This window comes from Ammospiza nelsoni, chromosome 2, assembly GCF_027579445.1.
Source record: "Ammospiza nelsoni isolate bAmmNel1 chromosome 2, bAmmNel1.pri, whole genome shotgun sequence".
Lineage (NCBI taxonomy): Eukaryota > Metazoa > Chordata > Aves > Passeriformes > Passerellidae > Ammospiza > Ammospiza nelsoni.
The window spans coordinates 54,959,710-54,976,580 of NC_080634.1; the positions used below are offsets into that span (position 1 = coordinate 54,959,710).

Here is a 16,871-nt window from a genome sequence, read left to right on the forward strand (position 1 = left end):
TGCCAAAAGGCCAACGCAGCTGGCAAAGCATTTTACACAGACAGCCTAGAGAGAACATTTCAATGTATGCTACAACGTTTAAATGTTGTCTCCTTTGCGTCAGATATTACTGATGAGATTGGAAACAAATCAGGGTGTAGATAATGGGCTAGGAGCACCTGACACTTCACAGGCTGTAAAGCCAAGCAAGCCCTCCCAAGGTTTGCAGGGGTTCCTTTTACCTGCGAGGCAGAGCATAAGGTTCAAGCCCTACAGCTGTCACTTGCTGCCTTTGGCCATACCTCTCAACCTCACATAATTTTGCTCCTCCTCTCCTGATGATAAGGAGCAGCGTTCCCTGGCAAAGCACTTCTGCGGCCGTGGTCCCAGGACAGGAAAGCCCTGGGTGTTGTGACAGTAACTGCGGACATCACACCTGTCTAACAGGAGTCCTGAGAGGGATGATGGCTCAGGGCCTGGAACTTGCCATTCCTTTCTACTGTTTTCCTTCTCAAGATTCCTAAGCTTCTCATATTGCTGATGTTCCTGTAAGATATGGAAATCATTTCATTATGTTCTTGATTTGCTCAAAGACACACCTGAGCAAGGCCCTGAAGTCCAGAAGTGGTATCTTATCTTTCTTCAAAAGATGTTTAATGCTTTTAGCATCTTGGCTGTTAGCAAAGTAGCTCAGCAGCTTCTCTGCTGCCCCTCCAAGCACACCTGCCCCTGGTTTAAGCCCAATATTAGCTTCCTGGATCTTCCTCCACGAAGTTCAATTTTCTTCTTGCTGCTCAAGCCTACTTCTTCCTTCCCTTGTTGAGCAGTCATTGCCTGCTCCTGTCTCCATATCTACATCACATAATGAAAAAGAAATCCCTGAGGCAGCCCTCTCTCAGATAGAGCATTCACACAGCAGCTGTGACAGGAGAAAAGCAATTAAGGACATTTGAATGCGAGGTATTTTCAGAACTCTGCCTGATCTGGGTATGGTTGCTTCTAATGTCCTCACTAATATCTTTCACAGTATCATTTCATTTCTTTTCCCTAGGGCTGTAGAGCTAAGGGCAGCTGGTAGAATCCATGTAAATGAGAGTCACTTCTAATTAAATTCTCAGAAAGGATGTTTCTCAGACAAGAGAATTTAGGCCAAAACTGGGTCTACTTTTGTTAAAGACAACCTAAGGCTCTCAAAAAAGCCCCTGCTGATTCTCTCTTGAACTGTTAAAGCAAGAAAGGTGTTGTGAAGCACAGACAGCACGGGTGGTGTGCTAGGAAGGGGCAGGACCACACAGGGCAAGGAGGAACATCACCACTGATTATGACAATGGCCGGGGAAGGGAGAAGAGCGCCTGGATGCCAGAGTCACTTCACAGACCAGTGCACTGTGGCAGCCCCAGCCAGTGCTGCCGTGGTTCTGACCCCATCCCGCCCTGCTCGTGGTGCCCAGTGCCAGCCCAGGCAGCCACAGCTTGGGAGCTGCTCTGCCCAAAGTGAACTGCCCCGGCTGGGCTGTTTGCACCCAACCTGTGCACCTGAACAGACACTCTGGGAGACCTTGCAAATGCTCAAAGGGCAGGGAGGTGTATGCAGGGGGTAGGAGGGACGGCAGCCTTGCACCCGCCGGCCTTGGACCAGATTAAACTGCAGCCAGCCCTTCCCCACAAACAGGTCCTGGGAAAGCCTCCTGCCCAGCTCTTCCAGGAGCACACAACAGCAGCACTGCAGGCAAGTGAAAGGATTATTAGCATAACAATGCTGCTCCTCCAAACCCAGAACAGGCTCTTTCTCAGCCCTTGCCAATTACTCTCCTCAGGTGGCAAGAGTGTCTAGTGCCCACTGCATTCACAGACTGTTTGTTTTCAGCTCTCTTTAGGTTTTGTTGCAGCAACAGGTTGTTGTCTGGGTTTTTTCCCACGAGTATTGCTCACAGCACTTCCCACTGCCACTCTCCAAACACAGCTCATCCTTTCCCAAACATGAGTACCTGTTTGCTCTTTCTGCCTCTGATGCTACAGTGGATCAGTGATCACAAACCTTGGCGATTTATCTCCTTCCCTATTAAGCCCCCTCTTTTCCCATTTCTGTACACCCATGTCTGTAAGTTCAAAGCCCAGTTTCACTGAAAATAAATTCTGGGATTCAGTCAAAAATTCCTTAGCAATGCAATATACTGTAATGTTGAATTGCTCCAAAGGAGCTCACACATGGATGCTGGCCCTTAAAGGCATTCCAACACTGTCTAACAACCAGCCCACAGCACCCACCACTGAGCCTCACCATTAGCTGTGCCTCCTATTAAGAGATAAACCAAATAAGGGAAAACTATGTCAGAAAGCCTTCTTATCCCAGTGACAGCTGGCTCTCCAGCTGGGTAGGGGCTTTATCAGCACTGAGTTTCACTTGTGAAGTACCCAGTCACCAAGCAGTGCAGCTTCTTTTCCTCTCACAGCCTGCTCTGACTGCGATGACGAGATCAAGTGGGAACCTGCAGCCTATTGCTGGTGCTGCCACATGACCCCAAAGCACGAGTGGTGCTTTGTAAGCATGCTTATAGGCAAAGGACAAGGTATAAAGCCATGGGCAAGCTCACACACTTCATTGAGTGAACACAACACCTTTCAGAGACCAGCAGAGTGTCAGGAGCTCCCATCTGGCAAAAAGGCTTATATAAATATTTGTTTTGTCACAGGTACCCACTGGCCACAAGACTTGAAGCTGTAGCTCTGACATGTCCTTTGATATCACTGGTTTTCTGGTGGTTTTGTCTGACCTTCAGACAGTCCCCCTTTGTGGTGCATATAGACCTGCTGTGGATTTGTGTCTTGACACAACACTTGTGTCCTCCAGTACTTCTTGCAGGCAAGGCTCAGGCCAGGCTCAGGGATTTGCCATCAGCATAAGACTTCCACAAAGATTTAGAGCCTGCTAGTCAGCAAGAAAAGGTTTCACATACTTTGCTTTATGCCCTGAGGTATATTTTTATCTTGAGCATGTGTGTGTCATGTCCCATTGCTTTCAGCAGGATTCTACATGACTTCAGCAGGGCTGATGCTGCCTTGGTCTGCATGGGCACTGAAGCTGAGAACTGGCATTTAGGGTCCCTTATTGTGTGCACTGAAAGTGTGGAGTGTGCCTATGGTGTGAATAGGACTTGGACAAAATCCCCTCAGTCCCTTCCTTCCCTTCTAATCAACCCATTCCTGTTTGTAAGCAACTGTGGGGATCAGATCCTGCAAAAGCAAAAAGGCTGCATACCATTACCACTAATAATTCATACATGCTCACAGCCAGTTTATTTAATCACAGAGGATGTAGATCCTGCTGAACAGCTGCAACATTCAGTGAAAGATCCGAGTTGAATCTAAGGGCTGCAAACCCAGTGGAAATCATTAAGCTAATTTTGCAGCTTCAGTAAAGAGCAGTTACTAGTTTAGCTCAAAAGTCACATTCTGGCCTGCTCTACAGTTATTGCATTTACCCAGCTATGCTACCCAGGATACCACACCCATCTTTACAGCTGCTTAAAATGCTTAGGATGCCTATAACCATTTTTTTATAAAGGAAGAAAACCAAAACCAACAATCGGCTGTAATTACCATCCTCTGTCATCTTCCATTATCCACTACAGTTGTGAAAAGAAATTGAAAGGGGAAGGAAATGTGCAGATCCCTAAATGGCACCTTCACAAAAGGGGCTGCAGCCTGGAGCTGGGAGGGACCCAATCAGTGGGATGGGTCAGCAAGTGGAGGTGCTGGTGGCACTTGGCAGCTGTTTTAGATGATGTACAATGTACCAGTGGAGGTGTTGGCACTGTCACAGACCAGCTTTTCTGGAGAGGTTCCATATTTGGGAATGAAACAGGCTCCTTGCCCTGCTCTGTGAAACACTGCTATTGTGAATGCTGCATCTGGCTCAATGTCCCCAAGGCATGGGGACAGACATGCAGGGCTGACTGAGCACAACCAGCCTTGGCAATCCAAAGCTGGAATCAAGACCTTGGCTTCAGTACTTAAGAGGGTCCCAGACAGCCCCTAGGCTCTTTGTGCGGTCCATGCAGAATGATGGATCCCTTCAAAAGTGATCTAAAACCAGCCTAAGTGAGGAGCTGCCCAAGCCTACAGATTGTAAAACTGCAAACCAGGGGGTCAGACAGTGGATGCCTTAATATTAAACCATCCAGAGTAATCCTTGTTCCTTCCAGCCTGCTTTCCCTGTCACTCTTGCTGTGAATATAATGCATGATCATATTTTAGTAACACTTAGCACTTGAAAGATGATCTTGACTGTCTGGAGTGGTGTTTGTGATTGAAAATAATTACACATAATAGGTTCTGCATATGGTGGATGCAGCAGGGAAGGGACAGTAATTACATTACTGGCTTGGCACAGATCTAGGTCTCATCTTTGAAGTGATAAAGAAATGATTTGTGGCATGCAGCAAACAGCTTACTCCAAGAGGTAAAATATTAAGCACTGTTAATATCTCCAAGAATATCCTGGATATGAGCAAGTCTTGAACAACAAATACAGAAGGATTAAAAATCCAAGAGACATTAACCAGATTTTGCTGTGGGCAAAATGTCTGCACTCATAAACACCAAGACCTATCAGCAGAAGCCAGTGCACAACAAAGGAAACATGCAAATCCCTGTGGTGGGCTGTCCTCAGATTGCTGCTGAGGCTTCAATGGGAGCCTCCACTCAAGGACCTGATGTGCCTTAAACAATCCATGTAGACATCACATCATAAATTAATTGCAACTCTCCTGACCATTCATAGCTGAAAATCCTGTTTCACAGCTCTTCCTCTCACTTGTTGAGCGCACAGCATTCCCTGATTGCTAAATGGCTCATTCTTGGTTATTCTGTCAGTCCATTTGAAGATTGCATCCCCCAAAATCTGTTAAATAAAGACAAACCTTCGATAGTCTCCTTCCTTCTCCCTTGCCTAGGGTGAGTGAATCTAAGCACATGATTCAGCTAAGTCTGATGATGACAGCCATCAGTTTGATGAATAAAGAGAGGTGGTGATGGCATTGAATGAGGCACTTAGCTTTGGACTCAGCCTCAGATGCTTGCTGCTGCAAAATGCACTTTAAAATGGTAACTGAACCCTTGGTGGCTTTCCTTGATTATGGGCTTGTTAAGAGCTTTTTACATGCACTCATTTTTTGTATATCCTCAGCTCCAGACAGTTACACCCTATGAATGCAGTGAAAGCGACTGCTGGGCACCATAAATGCCTCCTTGCCCAGCAGTTAGAGGTGTCTGCGCTGCTGTAACAGGGACCCTGGGAAGCCTCTGAAGAAGGAAAGAGCCCTTTAGTGGGCCTTGTAAAAATCCAATTTGTATTTTCACTTAGAAAAATAAAAGGAATGGGCCAGACGTGATACATGTACTGCAAATAAAAATGAAACCAGACTGAAGGTTTCTTTTTGTACAGTCACTTTTTAGTGATAAATATCTACTTCAAATTATCTTCCTCATTTTTCTCCCCTCTTATCTATTTTCTACCCTTTTATTTTCAGATCTGACCAAAAAGAAAACTTGCCTTTTTGTTTTGTTTGTTTTGTAAGGATTTTTAAATGCATACTGTTCATCTGACAGATATTCAGGCCATATGGAGAAGCTGACAGACAATAATTTGGAAGTCATCACTTTCAAGACCATTTTAATGATGATTCTTCCTTTCACATTTTTTCTCTATTAGCCAGCCTGAATGTTCAAAGATGATAGAAAGTTTTCATATTCCCATCTGTCACTTGAAGGTACAGTAATCTTGACAAGCAAAACAAAACCAATTTTTAGATGCAGCACGGACTTTGACTCTCTGTTTCTTGTGATTTAAAAACTCACCTCACTGTAATGATTTTGAAGCATTTATCTCCTATAAAAGTGACTCCAGAGTGTGAAAGTAAAATGGAGCTGGCACCTGAAGTTGTCTGTTGCTTTCAGACATACCTTAGCCAACAATGAGCTTAAAGAAGAATTGGTTAAAAACTGGGATGCGAAATACTCCAGTAGACACAGCTTCTAAAGTCCCTGTTCAAAGAGCCCTCTGGGAGCTGACACCAAGCAGCAATGGAGTGATAGAAGAGAGAACAGATTGAGACAAACTCCAGAGCCTGGGCAGAACAGCAGAAGCCATCAGAAGAAAGAGGGGAGCAAGGCTGTGCCAGCTGCAGGCAGCCTGGCTCCCATGCCCGTGGGAGTCCAGCCTCAATTCCATCAGTGTCTTTATACTGGCAGCTCCCAGCACTTCACCTGGAACACCCCTTCTTTAGGGTGACACTTCCACCTTCTCTCAGCACCATCACTTTGCTCTTTGGTCTCTCTGTTGTTCTTCTCTTAGAAAAATGTTATCACACCAATCCCTTCCATTGCTGTTAGTATCTGTCACTCAGGAAACCCAGACATGGAGCTGAAATGGGCTTTTATTAGGATTAAACACAAGATCAACATTTTGGGCAAAAGTTTCTTCTTTAGTTAGTAGCCACTAAACATGAGACATTTGACTGGATCTTTATTGACCCTGAGCTTAAAGTGCCTCATTTGAGAGAGGGTACAATCCTGTGAATTCACAGATGTGAATGAATTCATAAGGGACTCGTGCCACTTGTCCCAGTGTCCAGGCAATGGAGGCACAAACAGAGACATAATTCTATGCTGCACCAAATTTCCTCCCATTTCTCCTTCAAGGGTCATGACATGGGAGACCACAAGTCAGTTCAGGGTTTCACTCAAGGTCAAGGTTTTTCTGCCACAGCCTTCCTGTAGCAGGACATTAGAGGGACTCTTAATACACAAAGCAAAATGAAGCATGAGAACAACACAAACCAGAAGGAATAAAATGCTACAAATTTCAGCTTGCAGATCTTGCTTCCAATAACACTGCTCAGTCTTGAAAGTGATGGAAATAGGGTTTTCTGCCATACCCCACCACCCTTTCTCTTCTGGTTCTGGGCTCCAGGTTTTAGTTCACACCATTTGACTTTACTTAGCCCCCCTTTTCCTGACTGTCAAGCCCCACACCTTTCCTGAGACTTTCTGTGTTCCTCTGGGTTACTCCACACCATGAGCATGCACTGCCTGGCACCTGCTTGGCTCCCAGCCTCAGCAAACAGGCACAGTGAGGAAATGCCACCTACCTTCCAGAGCTCTTGGAAAGGGGTGCCAGTGGCAGAGGAAGCCTAAAAAAGGTATTACAAATGTGTCCCAGCATCCAGCAGAGTGCTGTGTCACGGGAGGGTTACACCCCTCATTTCACTGTGACACAGCATGGGGCAATGGAGGGTGCAGATGGGAGTTTTCTGACAGATTAAACATCACTTCACTTTGTTTTTTGCTTGATCAAAGGTGCTCCTTGCTACAGAGGTGCTTCAGGCTCAGAGAGGAAAATTCCCCCACCCAGAGACGCTTCCTTTCTAGGTGCCTCAGGTGGCACAGGGCATATCAAACCTGTGCAGATGCCTCTGCACTGGCAATTGAGTTGAGATCTTTGTCAGTCCAAACGGGGGAGTCTAGACATTTTTTCTTATCCTAAAGAATGCATAAACATAGGACTGTGTTTATGTGACTAGGACACATGTAAGATCACATAACTCTTAAGACAGCAAAGACATTCACATGGGACTGGCAGATATGACATAGAGGCAGCAGGGAAAGCCCATGCATCTGGATTAGCAGCTGGAGGTGGAGTAGCCAAAGGCATCTCAAATGGCACTAGGCACGTGTAGGTCAGTGACTTGATTTGTGCTCCATTGGCAGTACAAACCCAGAGTGGGATTCAGCCACCCAAATACGTCACCTTCTGCCAGTTTAATTGCTGTTCAGCATCTCACTCCTTTAGCTGCCTCTCCAGAGCAGTGCAAGGTTCCCCTAAGTCCTCTGTCATACCTGCCAGCCCACACAAAGATTTTGCAGACCCTAGGGTATCTCTAACAGTGCAAGGCATCTAGATTTAGCCTAATGAGTTCCATCCTGGATATCTATTGATCTTAATGTGAGCTTTGAAACCTACCTCAAGGGGAAATAGCTGTACTGTAAACACCTTTATAAAGTGTATGAACCTGGCCCAAAGTTACTTACACTTTTCTTTATCCCTTATCTTCTATCCTTCTGCCCTAATTCTGTCCTGAAGATGCAAATATCTCAATTCCTGTCATCAATTCTCTTCCTTTATGGGAAATTACCTGAATTTTAAGGGAGAAGGAAAAATCAGAGGAAAAACTGTGTTTCTCCTGAGTGTAAACCTGTATGCTTAACTTTAAAAGAAAGCAATTTGTATTGAAAAAAGTTGCTGCTTCAAAATGGCCTTGGTCTGCCTCAGTTGCTACCAATCAGAACTAGCTTTGGCAAGTCTCTGTGCCATTTCTCCCAGAGTCTGTCACACAGTAAAATGATTGACACCAATTGTTCTGAAAAGGATGTGACATGGTCCAGTTAAAGGCAGAGTGAGTCTGCAGAGTGGAACTGAAACGCTTGAAGAGCTCCAGAAAACACTCTGGAGTTTAACTGTCAGCTCATTTCTGTTTGGCAAGCCATGATCAATGCTTGTACATTATAAGCTTTATGGCAAAAAAAAAAAAAAAAGAAGAAGCCTGAGCGTTATCACATGCCATCAGACTTCTTTATGTGACAACCCATCCGTGTGCTCACCCTGTCGTTTTGTGACTCAGAATCAAATGCTTGACAGTTCAAAGAGTCTAGATCAGCATATGGCATATGGCATAATGTATTTAAATAGAAATCATTCCATTAGAAACACAAGGGTGCCTAGTGTAATTAATAAAAGATAGTTTAATAACTAACTTCCCAAAATGCATAACTCTTCGTGTAGTCATAGTAGATAAGGCATATTCCTTTCATTAATATGAATTTCAATAGCAAACAGAGACTAGCCAAAAAACTAGACAGAACTTTTCAGAAGCTCTATGCTTGAAGGATTTCCCAGTATGTGAACTCATCTCATGAAAGACTGTAAGAAAGGAATGAAGGAAATATATCCTGCATCAGTGAAGGCGCCTAAGAAGAAAAATGGATAAATGGACAGGCATCCCCATATATTTTCAACAGAATCTGTTTAGACTAAGGACTAAGTCTGCAACACCCTGACTCTAGAGCACTACTCCAGTGATTCCACTGCTTTTGGAAATCTTCAGTAATGGACTAAACCAAATAATTGCTTTTCCATGTCTATTAGTTCACTAATTTATTAAAAAGGAATTGTTTGTAGATGATGAATAAAGCAACAAAAGACGTCCAGCCAATTCCTTCACTTTGGTGGCATATCCTTAAAGTCACAGGGAAACTTGAATGGATGCAAAGCCTGTATCCAGTGGGAGAATACTGCATACCAGGCCTTTGCTATTTAAAAGTAGTTTTTTGGTTGGTTTTATTTCACTTGAGCTGTCCATGGATTAACAGAAGATCAACCACTGCACATCTCAGTAAAACTTTAACTGTACTCAAGACTTTAAAGTCATATTTTCAGTACACCCTCTGCAGACCCTCTGGCAAACCACAGAGTACTTTCCAAGGAAGTTCATACATGCTACTAGGAAATCTACACCTGCAGTAAAAACTGAATGGCTCCGCATTTCTACTAGATAGTCTCTAAGACACCTCAAATCAAATGAAATCACTTATCTAGATAGGAAATAGAGTACGACAAATAATGCTGTAAAAGTCAGTGGCAATCATCAAGCACAGCTGAGAATCACTTTTCATTTTATGCTTTTCTCACTGGTGCTTCACAGGTTTAAGTCTTCTATTCTGCAAAAATGTTCACACCAGCAGCGCAGTTGATACACAGGCCTGCAGCCATCAACTGCATTTCTATCTGTACAGTGTATCCACTGCTGATGGATAATGCTCAGCAAAGTGCTGTAAAATACAAGGGAGCTGGTGGAGAAGAGGTCAGTTTCATTTACTGTTTGCTGCTGTAGCTGCAGCATTTTTTAGCAGCTTTTTAAATACCCTTTACATTCACAAGGCTACTTGCAGAGCCAGCAGCTAAGCACATGAATTAATCTATGCATGAACAAAGGTGCATTCAGTGCTGTTTGCCTTTGTGCTGAATTGCAGTGGGAAATCAAAAGAAATGGAGTTAAATCTAAGCAATAATAGACTCCATGTGAAATCGATTGGCTTCCTCAATTAAACTAAAACCAACTATTAGCCCAATCTCAGCTACTTTGTTTTCAGTAAGAGGGACAGTAAGATTCAACACAAGTCCAGTTGGAACTGTGTGACACTCAAAATTTCATACTGTTAGACTGTTTTGTTCTGCATGATTTTCACATGCTGAAAAGCTTGCATCATGAGACATATCCAAGAAAAAAAAAGATATTTTTATTTTTAAAAACAAATAAAAAACACAGCTTCTCTATGCTTCCTATCCAAAGGCATTCAAACTCAATAACTGACCCAATTTGCAGAGAGAAGAAGCACTCTATCGAGTCAATTTTCCTCAAATGGATCCCATTTTTCAGTTTGTCACAAAATGTGATAAATATGATTTTGGATAGGAGCTGCAGTTTGTTACAAATATATTGCACATCTGCAGCTCAGAAAAAATTGGCACTGTCACTTATCTTTTTCAGAGAGAATCCATATGGACAACCTTACCAACATCTCAAACAAACCTGACTCTTTCTGTTAATGAAAACCAGCGTGTGAGAGGGAAGAACTGAGTAGAAGTGTGTGCTTCTCCCTTCTCATCAGCCCACCTTTGAAATAATTTTGAAATTAGTTCAGTAAAGTTTAGTTAATAAACTAGGGCTGGAAGGGACATGAAGTAGTTATTTAAATCATCTTTCGCCCTCAAAGTCAGGATAAGCTCTACTTGTACCTTCCAAAAGATCTGTTTGTTGAATCTGTTCTTAAGAGGCCACTCACAATGGAGATCCCACCACCTTTTAAAACATTCTGTTCTTGTGGCTCTGTGTCTGCTACAGAAGCTTTTCACATTGTCTAACCAGTGTCTTCCTGTGGAAATTCCAGTTCACTCCTTAAGCCATGGACTCTGCTAAACCCCTACTGGGACTCTGAGAAACCATTTCATTTTCTTCCCTCTTTGCACCACCTTTCTCTAAAACAAGTTAAGCAGGCCCAGTTTATTCCTTTTCTTTCCTGCTAGAACTGGCTATTCCATACAGCCTCTTTCTCCTTCCCAGCAGATTTCTGTGGCTGCTGGCTTCACAGTCTCTTGGAATTTTCCCTTCAAAAAACAAAAAGCCATGCCAGAGTACTATGACAGCAGTTGAAAAATGAATTAAACCTGTTGCTTTCAATGGAGAGAACCCAAAAGGAGAGTTAAACGAAATTAAGACCTTGAAGGGGGTGATAATACCAACTAGCAAAACCCTAATATGAACTATGTGACTCTTGGATCTCATCTTCGTCCCTTCTTCCTAAAAACTTTTTAGAAATAATGCTTTATGATCAGTGGAAGACTCTTCTAGAAACCCTTCACTATAAAGGCTGTCCTTGGTAAAAACCAATCAATGCTTTGATACCATCGCCAGCACTCAGTAGTTCTGCTCCAATTTACAAGATCATTGGCTTAATGGATTAATACTTAGTGAATGGAGCATGCAATTCCTAGAAACAAGACATGAATTTTCATTTGGACCTAGGAGTAGGGAATGCTAAGGAGCAATATCAGAATTGGCTGGACCTCCTACAAGGATTGAGAGAGAATTTAGGAAAAAAATTGAAGCAGAAAATGAACAGGCTATGTGGTGAATGTTAGATGGCTGCAGGAGCCACTAATAATGCTACTTAGGCTATTTATAAAGTCTTCAAAGAGGAAAAGCCCCTTATTTTCAATTCTCCTCATACCCTGGCTATTGTTCGCATTCTTCTTTCAGAACCAGCTGACTTCTGTGACCCATCCAGCTCCTCACTGACCACTTGTGCCGCTGGTTTCTGCTTGAGTCCCCACAATTTTTATCTCAGATATCAAATGAGCATCCTATGATTTCTGTGATGCAAATAAAAACCACCTGCAAGCAATCCCAAGCCAAAGCTGTTTGACAGAGTTATGTATTCAGCAAACAGCCCCCGACTGGAGCTGGAGAGCAGCTTTTGGTGTGCAGGCTGAGCTCAGCCACTTAGAGAGGCTGCAATCCCTCTGCTGCTCCAGGTCCCAGCAGCTGCCTCCTGCTTTCCACAGTTTTCACACAATGCTGTCCATACAGAACACTGGTCTGCTAAAGCATTTCAAAACACAAGCTTCCTTTATGGCTTGGACAGGGACTGGAGCAACCATGGCCTCATAAGGTTTTAGACTTGTGAAAGTATTACACTTAATATACAAAAGCATGAATAATTTTCATTGCTGGAAATCATGAAAACCAAGTATATTTTAACATGAGAGAAACCCTGTTGTCCTTTGACTTTATTTAAAACTAGAATAATACCAAGCAACTGCTTTAAGGGAAGGGATATTCCCTCCCTCCTGGGTCTGACAAGACTTTTCCTTGTCCAACTCATGTGCTCCAGGGGTACCTCTATTGTTACAAAAATTGTATCCAAAAGCATTAGAAGAGCCCTATAACTAAAATAGAAACATGGAGATCCCTTTACTCCTGGCTTTTCTAAAACATAAATATGCATTTTCAAACGATACCATCACAGCTTCCAGGACCAGTGGTTCATCTTTTTATTTTCCTCCTGTCTCTTTTACTGCCACAGAATCCTTGTTTTGAATTATCAGAACAATAATTAGATTCTGGGAAGGAGGAGGGGGCGGGGCAAGTATCTTGTCCCCCTGAGAGGAAGAGATAAAAGTTTCATTTCTGAAAGCTGATGTGCCAATGGCGGATAATGGGGAATTGGGATTCCTGCTTAACTGCATGGGAGACTTCAGTGAAGTTTATTAATAAAACAATTTAGATAAACTCCATTTATGCATTATTTGTACTAGTATCTTGGCAACTGCTTATTTAGCATCTTGAACACATCAGGAATTTTAAAGAGAAATACTGAAATCTTCCCCCAGACTGCAAAATCTTTGACAGCAGTGGATCTGGGAAGTAACAAAGTTTTCTTTTTCTGCTTCTCCTTAGTTTTCTTCCTCCAACCAAAAACAATTTTCTAATATCCTTGGCATAACTACTATAATGAAGCATAATTTATTTGATCCTTACACAGCCCCCTTAGGATTACTTCTTGCAGATAGCCAATTATAAACTCTTACATACTTTATAGCCCTCATTACGTCTGACAGAGGCACACTAATAAATAATTCAAAACCCCTTTTGTACCCAGTCTACCTTGAGAGAATACCGGGGGCTGCTGTGGAGGGAAAAAGTGCATTGTAATGCATTCCTATTTCCAAATGGACTGAAAAACTTTCTAGCTTCAGCTTGCTTCCTTGGGACACTTTTTTTCCCAGACTGGACTCCTGTGGCTTGATTCATTACTACATAAAAATCAAGTTCAAATAGAAGTGGACCATGACACATGGAGTGTCACTGCTGTGTCACTTCCTCGTGACATCCTGTCAGCTGCAGACAAGAAAGGGGGTCTGAAAGCCAGGTTGAATACAAATGAATGAATATTCGTCTGTAGGCTTTTCACAGTAACCAAGCAGAAAGGGTCAAGGCTCAAGGAGGACATTACACCCTGCCTGTGCTGCCTTTCTGGTGCAACTTCCAGACACTGCTAGTGCTCAGGTCAAGGCTCTGGAGGACAGCAAAACAGCTCTGACCATCTCTCTGCTGTTAGGATTTAAAGAGCAGTGTGAGTAACTCAGCAGAAACATAGGGTTGAATATACGTAGATAAGGTCCTGGTGATCTACTTTATTTTTGCCTTTAACTGACATGGTACTACTTTTTAAAGAAAAAAGCTGCAACTATAATGACTGAGAAACATTACCAAGATCACTACAGAAACCTGGGGGGGTCCCAGGGGTTACAGCCAATTTCTGTCCCTACCAGGGACTTCTGTGAAACCCCTGTGTTACTCATATTGCCTCTTGAAGCCTTCTCTTCCCTACGTAAGGAAGATGGATAATAGTTCCAAAGGCAAGGATTTCTTGCCTCTGTGTGTTGCTTTGAGACCTTGAGAGAAGGTGTTAAAAAGATTTACAAATCGCAACAGCAAGCAAATAAACAAACCCAACTTTTCATGGGTATAGCTCACCACAGCCCTTGCTCACAGAGAAGCTACTTTGACAGACTGTGATATGGGCTGCAGAACCTGAAGGTTCAGCTCCTGGCACCAACACTAAGCAATATTCACTATATGACACATCTCCTTAGCTAATGTCTTAATGGCCACAGCAAATTACACAGTCTGAGATTCCAGCAGACTTCTAGGTCTGCAGCATCTTCAGTTATCCCCATGTGGCTCAACACAAATGGGGAATGACCTAGAATAAAAGTCTGTGTAGTATGAATTCCTTAGTTACAGTTAAGTTAGAGCCCTGCCACTGAGCCCTGTAGATTATGCAATTAAATCAGCAGCCCTTCGTAGCTGGCTGTGGGGATGGCAACGAGCAAGAGAAACAGAGACATTTGCCTTTGCATGCAGCTACGAGGAAATGATCTGCCATTTTAACTACAGGGTTTGACTAATGCACACTGAAGCACTCACCTTCAATTAGCCATTTAACCCAGCAGATCCAGCTGTGATCTGAAGAGGCTGAGATACCGCTAAGTGTTTCTCTCACAGAAGCCATAGGGAGTGGCCAGAGGATGTGATAAGCAGGTATAATCCAGCTTGCTGACAAATCCTGTGTTTCCAGGAATGAGCAAAGTCCACAATATCTTTTCCATTTTGTGCACCCCTCCACTTATGATAATCTCAGCACCTACATACCTCATTTGGGAGCAACATGCTCCTGGGAAACCATGCCAAAGTGTCACTTGAAGATTCAATGCTCTAACTCATTATTTATGATTTGTTTCCTTTTAAAAAATGAAATAAGCATAAATAATAGATGAGAAACTTTTTCCAGTTTGCAGGCAGAAACAGCAACTAAATTTTAAAGTATAAATACCTGCTACTTTTGGTTAAGATGATTGTGGAAACAGCCTTTACATAAAATCTGTTCATGACGAGATTGGGGTGCCCACAGTCTGGATATTCCCACCTGAAAAACCTGTTGGCAGTGACAGGGTAACTTCAACAGGATCAACAACAGGAACCAGAATAAGGCCATCTTCCCACCTGGCTGTCACTGAGGGATGGTTTGAAAGGCTTACTCCTCCTTGTCTGCGCCCTTCTGCTCACAACACTCCCATCATCACTTCTTCCTCACCTGTCCCAACAGGATACTGCCTCAAGCATTTACACGGCATTTTCTGCTTTGTAGAAAATAAGCATTTTATGCTTCCTGAAGACAAGACAACACAGGGTCAGAAATGAGAGTTTGGAAATGATACTTAATCCAATTTACAGTAACAAAAACCAAAGATTGTGCCACAGTACTCTGCAGCAGATGATTGTTGTTTCAGGTGTCTGAGTCTAACATGCAGCAGATTTGCAGAAACTGGAGATGGAAATGTACAATTTGCATCCAGCCCCCTGCTCCCAAGGGGTGGCTCATTCCCTGAGGTAGTCTGCTGCGCTTTGCTCCCTGAAGCACATTGCTTTAATCTGTGCTGAACACCATGGTGTGTCCAGTCCAATTGCAAAGGTCTCCAAGTAATAAAGGTTTATGACTTTCCTGGGGCAACTGTTCCACAGCCAAATGGCTTGCTCTGGTGTGATTTCAGGGGTGCAGTTAAATGGAGGCTTGTATCTCTGGCTCACCAGGAAAATACATCTGCACTTAAGAGCTCTTCTAGAAGATTCTTTTCGTGTATATATACACACTAAAGCAAGGTTGCTTCCCAACACTACATGACAGTCTTGTGTCCTGTCACATTGACCTTTCACTTCCACTGAGGAGAAAAAGACTCAGCTTGCCTCTCGTTCCCCACCACACAAACACCACACTGTGAGAACAAGCAGCACAACAAACACCAATGGCATCCCCAGGCACAGCAGCCTCCTCTGGAGCATGACAGCTCGCCACTGCCTTCAGGAATTGCTCAGTGCCACTTGCTGTGGCCACGTGGAGAGCTGAGCAGCCAGGATTCTCTCTCTCTGGGTTGAACTCCAGGTGCTCCAGCTCACCACATGCACTGCACCACTAACAGGCACAGCTGACAACACAAGGGGCACCCAACAGGACTGCTGCTCCTCCTCCCCACAGCAGCCTGCTCCTATACTGGTTAATGGGCCACAAAATATGACTTTGGGATAAATTTCCTATCACAGAGGATCTTACATCATGCCATTTCTGAAAAGAATAGCTAGATACGCTTACACAATCCTAGCTATATCTTCTTATTCCCTTTCTCCCCTTTCCCCCACGCAATTTCAAACTAACATCAGCCAGCTCAGGGAGCCACATCAGCCAGAAGCTTTTTACAGGTTTATTATTATTACAACTTTTTACAGGGTTATTATTCTGCTGGTATTAACTCTCCAAGTTGGCATACTGATGGATAATGTAAGTGCCATGCCAAGAGCAAAGGGCCACTCCCTCTCAAGTACCAGTAAATCACCTTAAGCAAATTATCAAACCTGCTTGGAACCCTCCATGCAACCACAAACACAGGTTGGGAGCCTAATGTGGACACATCAAGGGAACAAAGGGTGTCTGAACAGAGCTCTGGCACCTGACCAAGTCCTGGAGAGATGAGCAGAGCTGAGGGGACCTGCAGTGCTGCCCACGGCTGAGAGCGGCTGTGGAGAAACACAGTAAGTGGGGCTGAGAAAAAGCCTTGGAGACAACTGCGCAGAAATGAGACAAAAGAGGGAACTGAGTGCTGAAAATGTGACATTGAGGGAAATTCAGAAACGTACAAAATAGGAGCAGGATGAAAGC

General features: G+C 43.5%; 1 protein-coding gene across 1 annotated transcript in view; it reads right to left on the reverse strand.

Moving 5' to 3' along the window:
* Positions 1-16,871, reverse strand: part of LHFPL6 (LHFPL tetraspan subfamily member 6) — a 136,721-nt gene that overhangs the window by 15,007 nt on the left and 104,843 nt on the right. The gene's annotated exons all lie outside the window — the stretch shown is intronic.